A 17,431-nucleotide genomic window follows, 5' to 3' on the forward strand; every position below is an offset into this window, starting at 1 on the left:
TGGCAAAGCAATGGCTTGCCATAGTACATCATTATCAGACTTTAAAAACCCAGAACAGACAACCAGCTTCTGATGTCAGAGAAGAATATGGCAGTATGGTTCTGGGTGTGAAGCAGTGGAGCGGCAGATAACTTCTGAGCACAGCTAGATTTGCTGAGTGTTGGTTTTTTGTGGATAACCCAGCCAAAAAGATAAGAGAGGGTAAAAATACATGGAGGTTAAGTGCTTATGGGGGACTATATCAAATGCCTTTGCAAAATCCAGGTACACTAAATCCACAGGCTTTTCCCTGTCTAGATGGCAACTCACTTCCTCGTAGAATGGAATGGAATGGAACAGATTGGTCTGGCAAGAACAACCTTTCATAAACCTATGCTGATTACTACTAATTAAACTTTTTTCCTTAGTAAATTTTTGGATATAGTCCCTTATCATCCCCCTTCAATCATTTCCCTCCTCCTAGAGTCTCCTCGGCTAATCCTCACTCGGCCGATCTAGCCTCATATATGGGGGTGAAGTAAATAGATAAGCCTCCAATAGTTTATTAATGTTCCAAACCAATTTAATCACTTCACTACCCGCCCATAGTCATATGACATCCTCAGATGGGATCTCCCATCCTGGGTGGGTGTCATATGACATCCTCGGCTTTCTGGCGGTATAAGGGGAGCGGCGCGTAACCGAGGAGCCGATGCGCGTGCCCGCCGGCCGCAATGCTTGCCGGTCACCCATGTTCACTCGTGACAGAGCAGGAACGTGGAGCTGTGTGTATAAACACACAGCTCCACGTCCTGTCAGGGGAGAGGAGACAGATCGTGTGTTCCTAGTATATAGGAACACCAATCGGTCTCTTCCCCTAGTCAGTCCCATCCCCCAGAGTTAGAATCACTCCCTAGGTAACACATTTAACCCCTTGATCACCTTCTAGTGTTAACTCCTTCCCAGCCAGTGACATTTACATAGTAATCAGTGCATTTTTATAGGTCCCAAAATAGTGTCCGATCTGTCCGCCGCAATGTCACAGTCATGATAAAAACCTCAGATCATCGCCATTACTAGTAAAAAAAAAATAAATAATAAAAATGTCATAAATCAATAACCTATTTTGTAGGCTTTATAACGTTTACGCAAACCAATCAATATATGTTTATTGCAATTTTTTTTACCAAAAATATGTAGAAGAATACATATCGGCCTAAACTGAGGTGGGATATTTATTATAGCAAAAAGTAAAAAACATTGTGTTTTTTTTTCAAAATTGTTGCTCTTTTTTTGTTTAGAGCGCAAAAAATAAAAACTGCAGAGGTGATCAAATACCACCAAAAGAAAGCTCTATTTGTGGGGAAAAATGATAAATTAATTTTATTTGGGTACAGTGTTGCATGACTGCGCAATTGTCATTCAAAATGTTACAGTGCTGAAAGCTGAAAATTGGCCTGGGCAGGAAGGGGGTGAAAATGCCCGGTATTGAAGTGGTTGATAAAAGTATTAAAATCTGCTTACATCTAAGCAAAATAAAAAACACTCAAACGATAAAACATCAGTGTTTCTGCCTCTCTCATCACTTCCGGTCCACTGCGTTCTACGGCCACGCCCTACGCGTTACGTCACATGACTTCTTCAGGGGAACCAAATTGGCTCTTATCTCAGTCTATTTATGCGCTGGGGACAGGAAGTGTCTCAGATGCCATTTTGTTGAAGCTCATGTTCTCTCAATGATGGTCCATATGGCTCTAATGTGTATGTAATTATTAATGATATTAAGAGAGTTTTCATCATATGTATTCATTTAGATTCCTTCTGACTGAAAATTCACACCAGAAGGTTTGAACGTTGAGTTTGACTTTAACTGCTTTATTAGCAATTATTAATATAATTAATAATTACGTACACATTAGAGCCATATGAACCATCATTGAGAGAAATGATTTTATTATGACTGTATTACTCATTCAAGATTTGATTAATATCCTGATATATTTTGATGTATTGCAACATGTAAGCCTCACATCTCATTTCCAGTGTGCTCGGCAGACCAATAATTGCCATATTCAACTATTTTTAAGATAGACTCCAATCAGCATGGATTCACATTAATTTCACTATGTGAATTGGCTCTTGCAATTTTTAGGATATAAGTTCATTGTTTACATTCCTCATACATATGTCAACTCATTTATGCTAGCTATTTGCCACTTAGTTATATATTGACATATTTGATTACTTAATATATTGATGTCAACCATCATAAGTTTATAGGGTAAAGGCCGCTATGGTATGATCTTTAGCAAAACGGCCATTCATTCATTTACCTGGAAACAATTTTACTAGTCACAAGGAAAATGGCAGCTGTATATTTGTTTTGAACTTCAACAAAATGGCCAATATCTGTTTTTAATCTTCCAACATTTAAAACCATTATACTAACCATAGGGAAAATGGCCGCCGTATCATTATTTTCATGAGCTCCAACAAAATGGTGTCTGAGACACTTCCTGTCCCAGCGTATAAATTGATTGCGTTAACAGCCAATCCAGTACCCCTGAAGAAGTCATGTGACGTAATGCGTAGGGCATGGCCGTAGGTCGCCAAGAGGCGGAAATGCCAATATTTTATCATTTGATTGCTTTTTATTGTGCTTAGATGTAAGCAGATTTTAATACTTTTATCTAATTGGTTGGGAACGTTAATGCACTATTGGAGGCTTGTCTGTTTACTTCACCCCCATATATGAGCCTAGATCTACAAAGTGAGGATTTGTGGAGGAGACTCTAGGAGGAGGGAGCAGCTTGCTCCTATTAACATTCAAGGCTTATATTCTGTGGATATGAGGTGAGAGTTCTTCGAGCACTGAGGTGTTGGTAGCGACGTATAGACTCTCTGTGAATTACACTAAGGATTGGTCATTTGATTGGAACTGTATATTGAAGGATTGCACATTGATCACATTGGAAACATTTATATTTCAGTCCCCATTGGACTTTATTACTTTTATCATCCATTTGTCAATTAGATTGGAAACTGAATATTTTGTAATTATTGTTTTTCAGTCACTATTGGATTTCACTATTGTAATACTTATTTTGAACTAACACCACATTGTTTATTCATGTATAGAGGATGGAATAGCACAAAATCACCCATTTATTCATTTATACCCCCACCATTCATTTCCCACTTCTTCTCTTTAAAGTTCTACCCATACTGATTACAGCCCCCCTTGTCCCATTCACAATGTCGCTCCTCTCTACCACCCTTGCATCATTTTTTACATATAGATACACCCCTCCCCCTTTTCTACCTTCCCTGTCCTTCCAATACAAGGAATACCCCTGCATATTTGCCAGCCAGTCGTGTGAGCTGTCAAACCAAGTTTTAGTTATTCCCACAAAGTCTAAGTCCTCCTCATGTAAAAGCAGCTCCAGTTCCTCCATTTTGTTAGCTAGGCTCCTAGCATTTGTGTATGCACCTTTCAGCATTGTATGGGTGCATATTAACTTCCCCTTAGTTTTACTCTGGTTTTGTTTTTGAATTGTCCTTGCATTCCCCCCAGGATTAGAAGTTACAGCTGTATTATCACTATGCTCACTGCTGGCTATTGCTTCCTCTGACACCCCCCCCCCCAATGCCTAGTTTAAAAGCCCCTCCAACATTGTGGCCATCCTTCCCAAAAGGGCTGTACTATTCTCATTAAGGTGCAGCCTGTCCTTACTAAAGAGATGGTAACCGACTGAGAAGTCAGCCCAGTTCTTCAGGTACCCAAACCCCTCTTAGCCACTTGTTCAGTTCCCTAAGCTCCTGTTGCCTCTCTGGTGTGGCTCACGGTACAGGTAGTAGGTCCTTTTCCTCAATCTATTCCCTAAGTCCCTGAAATCATTTTTTAGGACTCTCCATGTTACACCCACTTTGTCATTGGTGCCAACATGTACCATGATCACTGGGTCCTCCCCAGCCCCGCCCAATAATCTGTCCACTTGATCTGCGATGTGCCAAACCCCAGCGCCCGGTAAACAACATACTGTTTGGCGACCACAGTCTGACAGATTTCCCTCTCTGTCCCCCTAATAATTGAGTCTCCCACTACCAGCACTTGTCTAGCCTTTCCTGTATCTCTGCCCCCCTCCTTACTGGAACTGTCACTCCCCTGGCAACTAGGGAAGGTCGCCTGCTCCACCACTGCCACCCCAGAGCTTATATCCCCAGCATCATGCAACCTGGCATATTTGTTGGGATGTACCAGCTCAGGACTGGCCTCCCTAGCGCTCTTCCCCCTACCCCTCCTTCTAGTTGTCACCCAGCTACCTACCTGGCTACTGTGCCTCCATGTCTCCAACCTCCTCTTCACTGGCCCCTGCCAGCACCTGCTGGGTAATGTCCAAGCTCCTTTCCAGGTTGCAGATGCTTCCCAGAGTTGCCACCTGATTCTCCAGGATCAGGATCTGGGCTGTCAGAGAAACAACTCGCTCACATCGTGCACAGCAGTGTCCACCCTCAATTGGCTCAACAAGGAACGCATACATGGAGCAGGATGTGCACGGAGTGGCATCACCAATCCTCTTGGACATTTTATCCTTATTCTAGTGGGGATAATAAGACTTACTATTGGTATCCTACACTTGATAGTTCACAAGCTAACGCCCTACACCAGTGGTTCTCAACTCCAGTCCTCGGGACCCACCAACAGGCCAGATTTTAAGTATTACCTTGGGGAATTGCAGACTAGAATACTGCAATCACTGAGCAGCAAGTGATATCACCTGTGATGTATTTCAGCTATCTTGCAAACCTGGCCTGTTGGTGGGTCCTGAGGACTGGAGTTGAGAACCACTGCCCTACACCCTGTGATACCTTCACTGCGCTTCTGAATAAGTGAAAAAAGTATAATTTAAATAAACTATAGCTGCCACTTAATATGTAACAAATACGTGACTGAATTTAAACCTCTAGAGATAAGTGGAGTAAATAGTAGCGCTAAAATAAATAAAAAATGAAAAAATTAAAATGAAAAATAAAAATGTGCTAATGAAGGCAATGATCAATCTAAATGAACAGTAAAGGTATATATGTGTGAATATTGACAATAATACCCTCATTGAAAATCAGTCACAATATGAATGTATTCTGATAAAAAAGTTATTGGTGAACACTGTGAGCAAACACATCCTATCACATAATGTTCAAAGCAACACACCCTGTGGCAGATGTGAAAATAATAAGTTCATATCATGTGAATATATTCTAACAAAAAAAGTTATTGGTGAACACTGTGAGCAAACACATCATATCACATAATAATCAAAATAACACACCCTGTGACAGATGTGAAAATAATGAATAAAGTGTTGACATAAAGTTCATAAATATTCTGATGAATGGCCTGAAACAATCTATAAATGAAAACTCGTGGTTGTTCTTTGTGATCTTCCACCACACCTCAGTGTTTGTGCTTCCACTCCCACTTAAAGATTTGCACTCACCAGCTATGCAAGACGTTGTGACGTGACACGCTGGATCGAATGGTGGAGGCTTGAGACTAGGAGTGGGTGAGACGGCACAGCTGACACATTATCCTGGGTCCGCTGTGACCACTATAGATTGCTTTACCAGTGCATGGAGTTTGTTATGATTTCCTTTGGAGTGTTTTTTTGGCCTGCTTTGGTTTTTACACATGTCAGTGCAATGGTGTGCGATGGTTTGAATTTTTAATAAATTTGCTGTATTTTATCACACTATTTGGAGCATTTTTTCATTTTCATGTGGAGCAATCACTTCTTGAGGAAAAAGATTTGTTGCATTTACGCTCGCTATTTGGAGATCACGTTTGGAATCTGAAGATCACATTTTAACCCCCAATAAGTGTGGGTTGAGGCGAGTTATGCCAAAAACAAGAGTGGGAGGCAATTGTAGCTGGTGAGGGCAAGTTAGGGATGAGCTTCGTGTTCGAGTCGAAACCATGTTCGACTCGAACATCGTCTGTTCGCTGAATTGCGAACAATATGGGCCGTTCGCGCCAAATTCGTGTGGCGCATCATGGCCCATAATTCACTGCGGCATCGCAGTGCATTGCTGGCTGATGATTGGCCAAGCATGCACTATGACCCGCATGCTTGGCCAATCACAGTGCCGTCTGAACAGTGAGCCATAATTGGTCAAAGCCAAGGAGGCTTTGGCCAATAATGGCTCAGGGGATTTAGTACACGCCCCACACTATATAAGGCCGCCTGCCCTGTGTAGTGTGTGTGTTTCGGCGTTGAGAGAGAGATAGACAGAGAGACAGTGTCATTTGATTTAAGTTAGATAGATTAGGCAGGACAGTCAGTGAGTTAGCTGCACTTACAGTGTATTGTGTATATATATGCATCCCAGGTGTTGTGTGTGTGTGTGTGTATATATATACACTGTATTCAGTTTAGCTAGATCCATTCCTGTTATCTTGCTACTGACAGGCAGGCTTGTGTTGTTACAGTATTTACAGCTACCTGAAGAAAATTGCTGGTGTTCTTTTGATCCTATTAGTACCACAGTCAGGCAGCTAGACTATTTACAGTTAGTGTAGTGCATCCTCCTCACAGTGTTCAGTTAAAGCTACAAGTTAGTTTAGTGCGTCCTCTGAACAGTGTTCAGCTAAAGCTACAAGTTAGTGTAGTGCGTCCTCTGAACATTGTTCAGCTAAAGCTACAAGTTAGTGTAGTGCGCAGTGTTCAGCTAAAGCTACAAGTTAGTGTAGTGCGTCCTCTGAACAGTGTTCAGCTAAAGCTACAAGTTGGTGTAGTGCGTCCTCCTCACAGTGGTCAGCTAAAACTACAAGTTAGTGTAGTGCGACCTCTGAACAGTGTTCAGCTAAAGCTTCCTGTAGAAGGTTGGTGGTGTTTTCCTGATCCTATCACTACCGCAGGCAGCGAAATAAGCTACAAGTTAGTTTTTTGTGAGCTCTGCACGGTGTGCAGCTAAAGCTACAAGTTAGTTTAGTGTGACCTCTGCACAGTGTTCAGCTAAAGCTACAAGTTAGTGTAGTGCGTTCTCAGTGTTCATCTCTATCCCAGCTTAGTGCAGCTACAGGCCATTAGTATGTCTGGAAGGCCAACAAGGAGAGGCAGACAGTCACAAGCCAATAAAAGAGGACAAGCAGGCTCTGTGTCTAGAGGCAACAGTGCTGGTCGTGGACACAGTGCATCCTCATCAGCACGTGGCCGTGGGACACGCTTGGCCTTTTTTTCGGCAGCTTGCCGTGATGAGCCGCAACATGCGGAAGACTTAGTCGAGTGGATGACCAAGCCATCCTCATCCTCCTTATCCTCTCTCACTAATGCTCAGGGTACTTTGTCTGGCAAAGCAGCTGCCAACGCGGCCTCTTCCCTCGGCTCAATGGCATCAGTAACTCCTTCGCTAGCCCCACCATGTCCTCCTGAGGAGTCCCTCAAACTGTTTGACCACAGTATTGGGTACATGCTCCAGGAGGATGCCCAGCGTTTAGAAGGCTCTGATGATGATACTAAGCTAGATGAAGGCAGTAACGTGAGCATGGACAGAGGGGGTGCCCAAGAAGGACAACAATCTGGCAGTCATGCTCCCCCTGCTGCAGCATTCTGCCAGGTTTGCTCCAGTGATGAGGAGGGAGGGGATGATGAGGTCACTGACTCAACGTGGGTACCTGATAGGAGAGAGGAGGAGGAGGAGGAGGCACATCACCAACGAGGCAGGATGCCCTCCAGGGGCCAGCCTAAGGGCAGCACACTGACTGCATCACACCGCAAAGCTCCGCATGTGCAGGGCGCTGCTGTCTCTGCACATTATTCCAAAAGTTCTTTGGTGTGGGCCTTTTTTGAGATGAGTGCATCAGATCGCACCGCTGCTATTTGCAACATATGTCCAAAACATCTCCCGCTTGGGCACCACATGCTTGACCAGACATATGTTGACCTGCCATGCAGTTCGTTCTCAAGCGTATCTAAAAGACCCACACCAAAGTACAAAGAGGACCTCTCCTTGCTCCTCATCAGCTGAGATCTCCAACCCCACTATACCTTCAGTCCTCTCTCTGAGACCTGCACTGAGAGGAATGAAGGTGTAGAATTAGGTGTGTCACAGCCAAGTACTTGTGGGCAATCTGCTTTCGGTACACCAACGTCAGATTGTACCAGGCATATTTCCCTGCCCCAGCTGCTGCACCGCCGAAAGAAGTTCGCTCCCAGCCATCCACATGCCCAGCGGTTGAATGCTAGCTTGGCAAAATTGCTAGCACTTCAACTGCTACCTTTTCAGTTGGTAGACTCTGCCCCCTTCCATGAGTTTGTGGAATGTGCGGTTCCTCAGTGGCAGGTACCCAAACGCCACTTTTTCTCACGGAAGGCGATTCCGGCTCTCTACCGGCATGTGGGAGGCAATGTCTTGGCCTCGCTGGACAGGGCGGTCAGCGGTAAGGTGCATACTACCGCTGACTCATGGTCCAGCAGGTATGGACAGGGACGTTACCTAAGTTTCACGGAGCATTGGGTCACTCTGTTGGCAGCTGGGAAGGATGCAGGACAAGGTGCAGTAGTGTTGGAGGTTGTTCCACCACCACGCCTCCAAAATGCCACTACTAATGATTGTGACATACCTCTCTCCTCCACCCCCTCCTCTTCTTCCTTCATGGCCTCTTCCTGTGCTTTGTCCTCGGAACCAGCGGTGCTCCATAGGCATTCAAGGGGCTACGCAAGTACGCAGGCCAAAAGATGCCATGCGATGCTTGAGCTGGTGTGCTTGGGGGACAGGAGCCACACTGGGGCAGAGGTTCTGTCAGCTCTGCAGGGGCAGGTTCAGAGGTGGTTGACGCCACACCAACTTAAGGCAGGAATGGTGGTTTGCGACAATGGCACCAACCTCCTCTCTGCCCTCCAACAAGGACAACTGACCCATGTGCCCTGTTTGGCTCACGTCGTTAACTTGGTGGTACAGTGGTTCTTTGGCAGGTACCTGGGCTTACAGGATGTCCTGAGGCAGGCCAGGAAAGTCTGTGTGCATTTTCGCCGGTCATATAATGCCAGTGCTCGGCTGGCAGACCTCCAAAAGGAGTTTAACCTGCCCAAGAACTGCATAATCTGTGACATGCCCACCAGGTGGAACTCAACGTTGGCCATGCTGCAGTGGCTGCACACACAGCAGAGGGCCATCAATGAGTACCTATGCGACTATGGCACCAGGACAGGGTCAGGGGAGCTTGTTTTTTTTTCCTACGCCATTGGGCCATGATCAGGGATGCATGCACTGTCCTGTCACCATTTGAGGAGGCCATGAGGATGGTGAGCAGTGACAGTGCATGCATCAGTGACACTGTCCCCCTGTTGGAGCACACACTGCGTGGAATAATGGACAGGGCACTTGAGGCAGAACAGAGGCAGGAAGAGGAGGACTTCCTTAGCTCTCAAAGCCCCCTTTATCCAGACAGTGTTCCTGCGTGCCCGCCGATCACACAGGACGAGGAGAATTGTGTCAGTATGGAGGTGAAGCCTGGCACTCAGCATCAGCAGCAGTCTTTAAGGGATCAGTCCCATGAAACACATGGACTTGTATGTGGCTGGGAGGAGGTGGCTGCGGACCATGTCGTCCTTAGTGACCCAGAGGACTCCAGACCGAATGCCTCAGCAAACCTTCGCTGCATAGCCTCCCTGATTCTGCAAAGCCAGCATAAGGATCCTCGTATTCGTGGTATCAAGGAGGGGGATCGTTACTGGCTGGCAACCCTCCTTGATCCACGTTATAAGGTTAAGGTTGCGGACCTTATCTTGCCATTGCAGAGGGAGCAGATGATGAAACATCTTCGGGAGGCCTTGCAGAAAGGTCTGTGCAATGCGTTCCCAGAGACTGGGAGGTTACAAACTCCTGTTTCTGGACAACGTATTACTGAGGCTTTGGTCAGTCAAAGAAGGAGCGATGGAGAATGTGGCCGTCTGACCGATGCGTTCAGACAATTTTTTAGTCCGCAGCCCCAAGGTATGATCGGTTCCAGCAACCATCGCCAGCGTCTGTTTTACATGGTGCAGGAATACCTAGGGGCAAGATCTGACTTGGACTCCTTTCCCACCGAAAATCCTCTGGGTTACTGGGTCTTGAGGATGGATCACTGGCCAGAGCTTGCACAGTATGCAATTAAGCTACTGGCCTGTCCTGCATCCAGCGTTCTTTCGGAACGCACATTCAGTGCTGCTAGAGGCTTTGTAACCGATCACAGGGTGCGTCTGTCCACCGACTTGGTCGATCGACTGACCTTCATAAAAATGAATCAGTCTTGGATCACCACCAGCTACCAAGCACCTGATGCTGATGTAACCGAATAATTTTTTTTGAAATGTCAGATCCCTTCAAAGACTGCCTATGCTGATGCTGAGTGACTATCCTGTTATACTGAGTAATTATCCTCTTCCTCCTCAATGATTATGCTGATAGCTTGTAAGAACATTTTTGGTTCTGGGTGCCTCCACCAGTGCCTAAGGCCCAATTTTTCAGCCCCTGTTTAACAGGGGCATGTAATTACAATTTTTGATGCAATTCTTTGCAGCAGGGCTAGTTCCTGCATTCCAACTAGAGTATCTGTGAGGGGTTTCAGTGCTGTGGCACCAACACCACCACCACCACCAAAGGCCCAATTTTTCAGCCCCTGTTCAACAGGGGCATGTAATTACAATTCTTGATCAAATATTTCACAGCAGGGCCCATTTCTGTGCCCACCAAGATTAACTGTGAGGACTTACAGTGTTGTGCCACCAGCACCACCACCACCAAAGGCCAAATTTTTCTGGCCCTGTTCAACAGGGGCATGTAATTACAATTCTTGATCCAATATTTCACAGCAGGGCCCTGTGAGGGCTTACAGTGTTGAGGCCACAACAACACCTAAGGCCCAAATTTCTGCTGAGTATATAGGGCAGGCCCCTACTTTCAAACATCCAACTTACAAACGACTCCTACTGGCAAACGAAAGGAGACAACAGGAAGTGAGATGAAATCTACCCCATAGGAAGGGAAATTCTCTCCTGTAAGAGTTAATATGGGAAAAACTTTTCTCCTTTCCACTGATGCTTTATCACCAATCCTTGTTTCACTAAAAACCCCAAATTTTCAAAAAACATTTGTCATTGGGACAAAAAGTTAGGTGAAATCTTCTGAAGAGGAGCACAGACAGCAAAACAAATGTCACAGGGGTGATAACCAAAAAGCTTAAAAACAGATTTGGCTGGAGCTACACTTTAAAAATGTACCAGTTTAAAATTACAAACAAATTCTACTTAACAACAAACCTACAGTCCCTGTCTTGTTTGCACCACCTGTATACTGCTATTCAGAGTATATGGGGCCTGGGGGCCCCACGCCTTTCCTTTTTTTTAATTTGGGTGCAGGGTTCCCCTTAATATCCATACAGGACCCAGAGGGCCTGGTAATGGACTGGAGGGTACCCATGCCATTTGTCTCACTGATTTTTATCCATATTGCCAGGACCCGACATTACATTAAAGCCTCAAGCAGTTTTAAATGACTTTTTTTCCTTTAAAAATGTCATTTTGTGCAGGGACTGTTCTAAGCACGGGAAACACGCGCCACTTTACAGGCATACTATAGACACCCCCCAGGTATGATATTTAAAGGAATAATTCACTTTTTTTTTTTTTACTTTAAGGATCATTAAAATCACTGCTCCCGAAAAAACGGCCGTTTTAAAAAAAATTTTTTTGCATTGATACATGTCTTCTGGGGCAGGACCCGGGTCTCCAAACCCTTTTTAGGACAATACCATGAAAATTAGCCTTTAAAATGAGCACTTTTGATTTTGAACGTTCGAGTCCGATAGACTTCAATAGGGTTCTAACGTTCGTGCGAATTTTCGGTCCGTTCGCAGGTTCTGGTGCGAACCGAAGCGGGGGGTGTTCGGCTCATCCCTAGCAAATCTTTAAGTGGTAGTGGAAGCACAAACACTAAGTGGAAGCACAAACACTAAGGTGTGGGGAAGATCACAAAGAACAACCAAGAGTTTTCATTTATAGATTTTTTCAGACCATTCATCGGAATATTTATGAACTTTATGTCAACACTTTATTCATTATTTTCACATCTGTCACAGGGTGTGTTATTTTGATTATTATGTGATATGATGTGTTTGCTCATAGTGTTCACCAATAACTTTTTTGTTAGAATATATTCACATGATATGAACTTTATGTTACGACTTCATTTATCATTTCCACATCTGCCACAGGCTGTGTTGCTTTGAACATTATGTGATAGGATGTGTTTTCTCAGTGTTCACCAATAACTTTTTTTGTTAGAATATATTCACATGATATGAACTTTATGTTAAGATTCCATTTATTATTTTCACATCTGCCACAGGGTGTGTTGCTTTGAACATTATGTGATACGATGTGTTTGCTCACAGTGTTCACCAATAACTTTTTTGTCAGATCACATTCATATTGTGACTGATTTTCAGTGAGGGTATTATTGTCAATATTCACACATATATACCTTTACTGTTCATTTAGATTGATCATTGCTTTCATTAGCACATTTTTATTTTTATTTTTCATTTTTATTTTTTCATTTGGTATCCTACACTACCAGGTACAAAGTTCCTCCCGGATGTTAAGTTCCTCAGGAACAGGAAAAAAGGAAAAAAGACATCTAGAAATGCATCAAAAATGCTCTAAAAAGTACATGCAAAAAAAGCATCTGGAATGGATCTGGAGGTGTTTTTGAGGTGTGAACAGGCACTAATTGTAGTGTAGAGCACCCAGTTGGCAAGTCATTGTCAACTGTGAGCAGTGCCCCTCAGCTCAGGCATAGCAGAGGCTTTTCCCTGCCACATAGTCCCTAGTCCTAGTCCCTAGTAGAGAAAGAAAAGGACAGGCAGGGGGAATGAAGCCCAGAATGGTCTGACAGAGTGATTGGATGCAGCCCGGAAAGAAAGGGACACCAGCAGAGCTGTCCCCAGACACAGCAGACAACAACGAGTGGGCTCCTTCCTAATCACAGCTAATCTCTGGATCCCCTGTCTACAGCTCACCTCTGCTTTCTCATCCACAACTCACCTCTTTGTCTCTGTCCACAGCTTACTTCTGCTTCCCCTTCCACAGCTCACCTCTATGATCCTTTTCACAGCTCGCATCTGCGTGTCCAGCTTACTTTTGTGTCCCCTTTCACAGCGTATCTCTCCGTCCCCGTGAACAGCCTGCCTCTGCGTCCCAGTGCACAGCTCACCTCCGCACCTCAAGTCCACAGATCGCCTCTGCATCCCCATCTTGCCTCTGCACCCCAGTCCACAGCTTGCTTATGCATCCCAGACCGCAGCTCGCCTCTGCGTCCCAGTCCGCAGCTCACCTCTGCGTCCCGGTCCGCAGCTCGTCTCTGGTTCCCCCTCCTTGTCCCAGTCCACAGCTCACCTCTGCGTCCCAGTCCACAGATCGCCTCTGCATCCAAGTCCACAGCTCACATCTGCATCCACAGATCGGCTCTGCGTCCCAGTCCACAGATCACCTCTGCGTCCCTGTCCATAGATCGCCTCTGCGTCCCTGTCCACAGATCGCCTCTGCGTCCCAGTCCACAGCTCGCCTCTGCATCTTAGTCCACAGCTCACCTCCACGTCCCAGGCCACAGCTCACCTCTGTGTCCCAGTCCACAGATCGCTTCTGTGTCCCAGACCACAGCTTGCTTTTGTGTCCAAGTCCACAGCTTACTTCTACTTCCCCTTCCACAGCTCACCTCTATGACCCCGTCCACAGCTCGCATCTGTGTCCCTGTCCACAGCTTCCTTTAGCGTCCCCTTTGACAGCTCATCTCTCTGTCCCCGTGAACAGCCTGCCTCTGCGTCCCATCCACAACTCACCTCTGCTTTCCCATCCACAGCTCACCTCTGCACCTCAAATCCACAAATTGCCTCTGCTTCCCTGTCCACAGCCCACTTATCAATCCCAGTCCAAAGCTTGCTTCTGCGTCCCAGTCTGTAGCTCGCCTCTGCGTCCCAGTCCACAGCTCGCCTCTGGGTCCCCCTATGCGTCCCAGTCCACAGCTCCTCTCTGTGTCCCAGTCCACAGATCTCCTCTGTGTCCCAGTCCACACCTCTGCATCCACGAATCGCCGCTGTGTCCCAGTCCGCAGCTCACCTCTGGGTCTCAGTCCACAGATTGCCTCTGGGTCTCAGTCCACAGATTGCCTCTAGGTTTCAGTCCACAGATCACTTCTGCGTTCCAGTCCACAGCTCACCTCTGTGTCCCAGTCCACAGATCGCCTCTACATCCCAGTCCACAGATCGCCTCTGCGTCCTGGTCCACAGATCTCCTCTGCATCCCGGTCCACAGCTTGTCTCTGCGTCCCAGTCCACAGATTATCTCTGTGTCCCATTCCACAGATCACCTCTGCATCCCCAGTTAGCCTCTGCGTCCCAGTCCACAGATTGCCTCTGCCCCCCAGTCCACAGCTTGTCTCTGTGTCCCAGTACACAGATCGCCTCTGTGTCCCAGTCCACAGCTCGCCTCTGCGTCTCAGTCCACAGATCGCCCCTGCATCCCAGTCCACAGTTCACCTCTGCTTTCCCATTCACAGCTCACCTCTGCACCTCAAGTTTACAGATCGCCTCTGAGTCCCCATCTTGACTCTGCATCCCAGTCCACAGATCACCTCTGCGTCCCAGTCCATAGCTCGCTTCCGTGTCCCAGTTCTCAGCTTGCCTCTGCATCCCAGTCTGCAGTTCACCTCTGCATCCCCATCTTGCCTCTGCATCCCAGTCCACAGCTTGTCTCTGTGTCCCAGTCCACAGATCGCCTCTGCTTCCTAGTCCACAGATCGCCTCTGCGTCCTAGTCCACAGATCGCCTCTGCGTCCTAGTCCACAGATCGCCTCTGCTTCCTAGTCCACAGATCACCTCTGCGTCCCAGTCCACAGATCACCCCTGCATCCCAGTCCACAGATCACCTCTGCGTCCCAGTCCACAGCTCACCTCTGCGTCCCAGTCCTCAGCTCTCCTCTACGTCCCAGGCCACAGCTCACCTCTGCATCCACCGATCGCCTCTGTGTTCCAGTCTGGAGTTCACCTCTGGGTCCCCCTCTGCTTCCCAGTCCGCAGCTCATCTCTGGGTCCCCCTCTGCGTCTCAGTCCACAGATTGCCTCTGGGTCTCAGTCGACAGATCACCTCTGCATTCCGGTCCACAGATCGCCTCTGCATCCCGGTCCACAGATCGCCTCTGCGTCCCTGTCCACAGATGGCCTCTGCGTCCCAGGCCACAGCTTGCCTTTGCGTCCAAGCCCACAGCTTACTTCTACTTACCCCTTCCACAGCTCACCTTTATGATCCCGTTCACAGCTCACATCTGCATCCCTGTCCACAGCTTCCTTTAGCGTCCCCTTCGACAGCTCATCTCTCTGTCCCCGTGAACAGCCTGCATCTGCATCCCATCCACAACTCACCTCTGCTTTACCATCCACAGCTCACCTCTGCACCTCAAATCCACAAATCGCCTCTGCATCCCCATCTTGACTCTGTGTCCCAGTCCACAGATCGCCTCTGCTTCCCAGTCCATAGCTCGCTTCTGTGTCCCAGGTCTCAGCTCACCTCTGTGTCCCAGTCTGCAGTTCACCTCTGCATCCCTATCTTGCCTCTGCGTTCCAGTCCACAGCTTGTCTCTGTATCCCAGTCCACAGATCGCCTCTGCGTCCCAGTCCACAGATCGTCTCTGCATCCAAGTCCACAGATCGCCTCTGCCTCCAAGTCCACAGATCACCTCTGCGTCCCAGTCCACAGATTGTCTCTGCGTCCCAGTCCACAGATCGCCTCTGCATTCAAGTCCATAGATCGCCTCTGCGTTCCAGTCCACAGATCGCCTCTGTGTTCCAGTCCACAGCTCGTCTCTGCGTCCCAGTCCACAGCTCGTCTCTGTGTCCCAGTCCACAGCTCGTCTCTGCGTCCCAGTCCACAGCTCACCTCTGCATCCCCAGATCGCCTCTGCATCCCAGTCCACAGATTGCCTCTGCGTCCCAGTCCTCAGCTTGCCTCTGCGTCCAAGTCCACAGCTTACTTCTGCTTCCCCTTCCACAGCTCACCTCTATGATCCCATCCACAGTTCGCATCTGTGTCCCTGTCCGCAGCTTACTTTTGCGTCCCCTTTGACAGCTCATCTCTCTGTCCCCATGAACAGCCTGCCTCTGCGTCCCATCCACAACTCACCTCTGCTTTCCCATCCACAGCTCACCTCTGCACCTCAAGTCCACAAATCATCTCCACAGCTCACCTCTCCATCCACCGATCGCCTCTGCATCCCAGTCCGCAGCTCGCCTTTGGGTTCCCCTCTGCGTCCCAGTCCACAGCTCATCTCTGGGTCCCCCTCTGCATCCCAATCCACAGCTCGTCTCTGCATACCAGTCCAAAGATCTCCTCTGTGTCCCAGTCCACAGCTCAACTCTGCATCCACTGATCGCCTCTGTGTCCCAGTCCACAGATCGCCTCTGCATCCCAGTCCACAGATCACCTCTGCATTCCAGTCCACAGCTTACCTCTGCATCCCAATCCACAGCTCGTCTCTGCATACCAGTCCAAAGATCTCCTCTGTGTCCCAGTCCACAGCTCAACTCTGCATCCACAGATCGCCTCTGCATCCCAGTCCACAGATCGCCTCTGCATCCCAGTCCACAGATCACCTCTGCATCCCCAGATTGCATCTATATCCAAATTCTATGCACTCACCACCCTATAGAATAGAAGATACCTAATCAAACATGCAAATCGATATATAACAAAAAAGGCAACATTCAAATGCCAAAATATCCCATATACATAAATGATATACGGTATGCCAATTAAAGTGTAAACTATAAACACATGCTATAAACATTAATTACTTCATTTATATCACCAACTATTGAGTGCATAACACCAAGTGCTATGAAAAAAATCTGAATTTTATTTGAACATGTTGATAAAACAATAAAACGTTCCAACGTTTCTTAGTGTAATCTTCAAAGCATCAAATATGTCTTGTGAGCACTGTTGAAAGTAGCAACAGCAAGTAGCTTTCTATTTTGTGAAAAATGCTGTATGCATTATACCTTTCTATCCAGCAGGTGGGACTGCAGTGTTATAATGCAGTGGTCATCAACCCTGTCTTCAGGGCCCACTAACAGGCCAGGTTTTATGTATTACCTTGGGGAGATGCAGACTAGAATACTGCAATCACTGAGCAGCAAATGATATCACCTCTGATGTATTTCAGTTATCTTGCAAACCTGGCCTGTGAGTGGGCCCTGAGGACAGGGTTGATGACCACTGTTATAATGTGTATTCTATGGTAATGTAATAAGAGGCAGTGTTCATTTTCCTCTCTGCGCACCTGTTTGTTGTTCGCTTCCTGTTCTATGATAAAAGGCATGTAATGTTTTTCTCCATGAAAGTAAAGTATTCTCTGCATACAA

This window comes from Aquarana catesbeiana, linkage group LG05, assembly GCF_042186555.1.
Source record: "Aquarana catesbeiana isolate 2022-GZ linkage group LG05, ASM4218655v1, whole genome shotgun sequence".
Taxonomy (NCBI): Eukaryota; Metazoa; Chordata; class Amphibia; order Anura; family Ranidae; genus Aquarana; species Aquarana catesbeiana.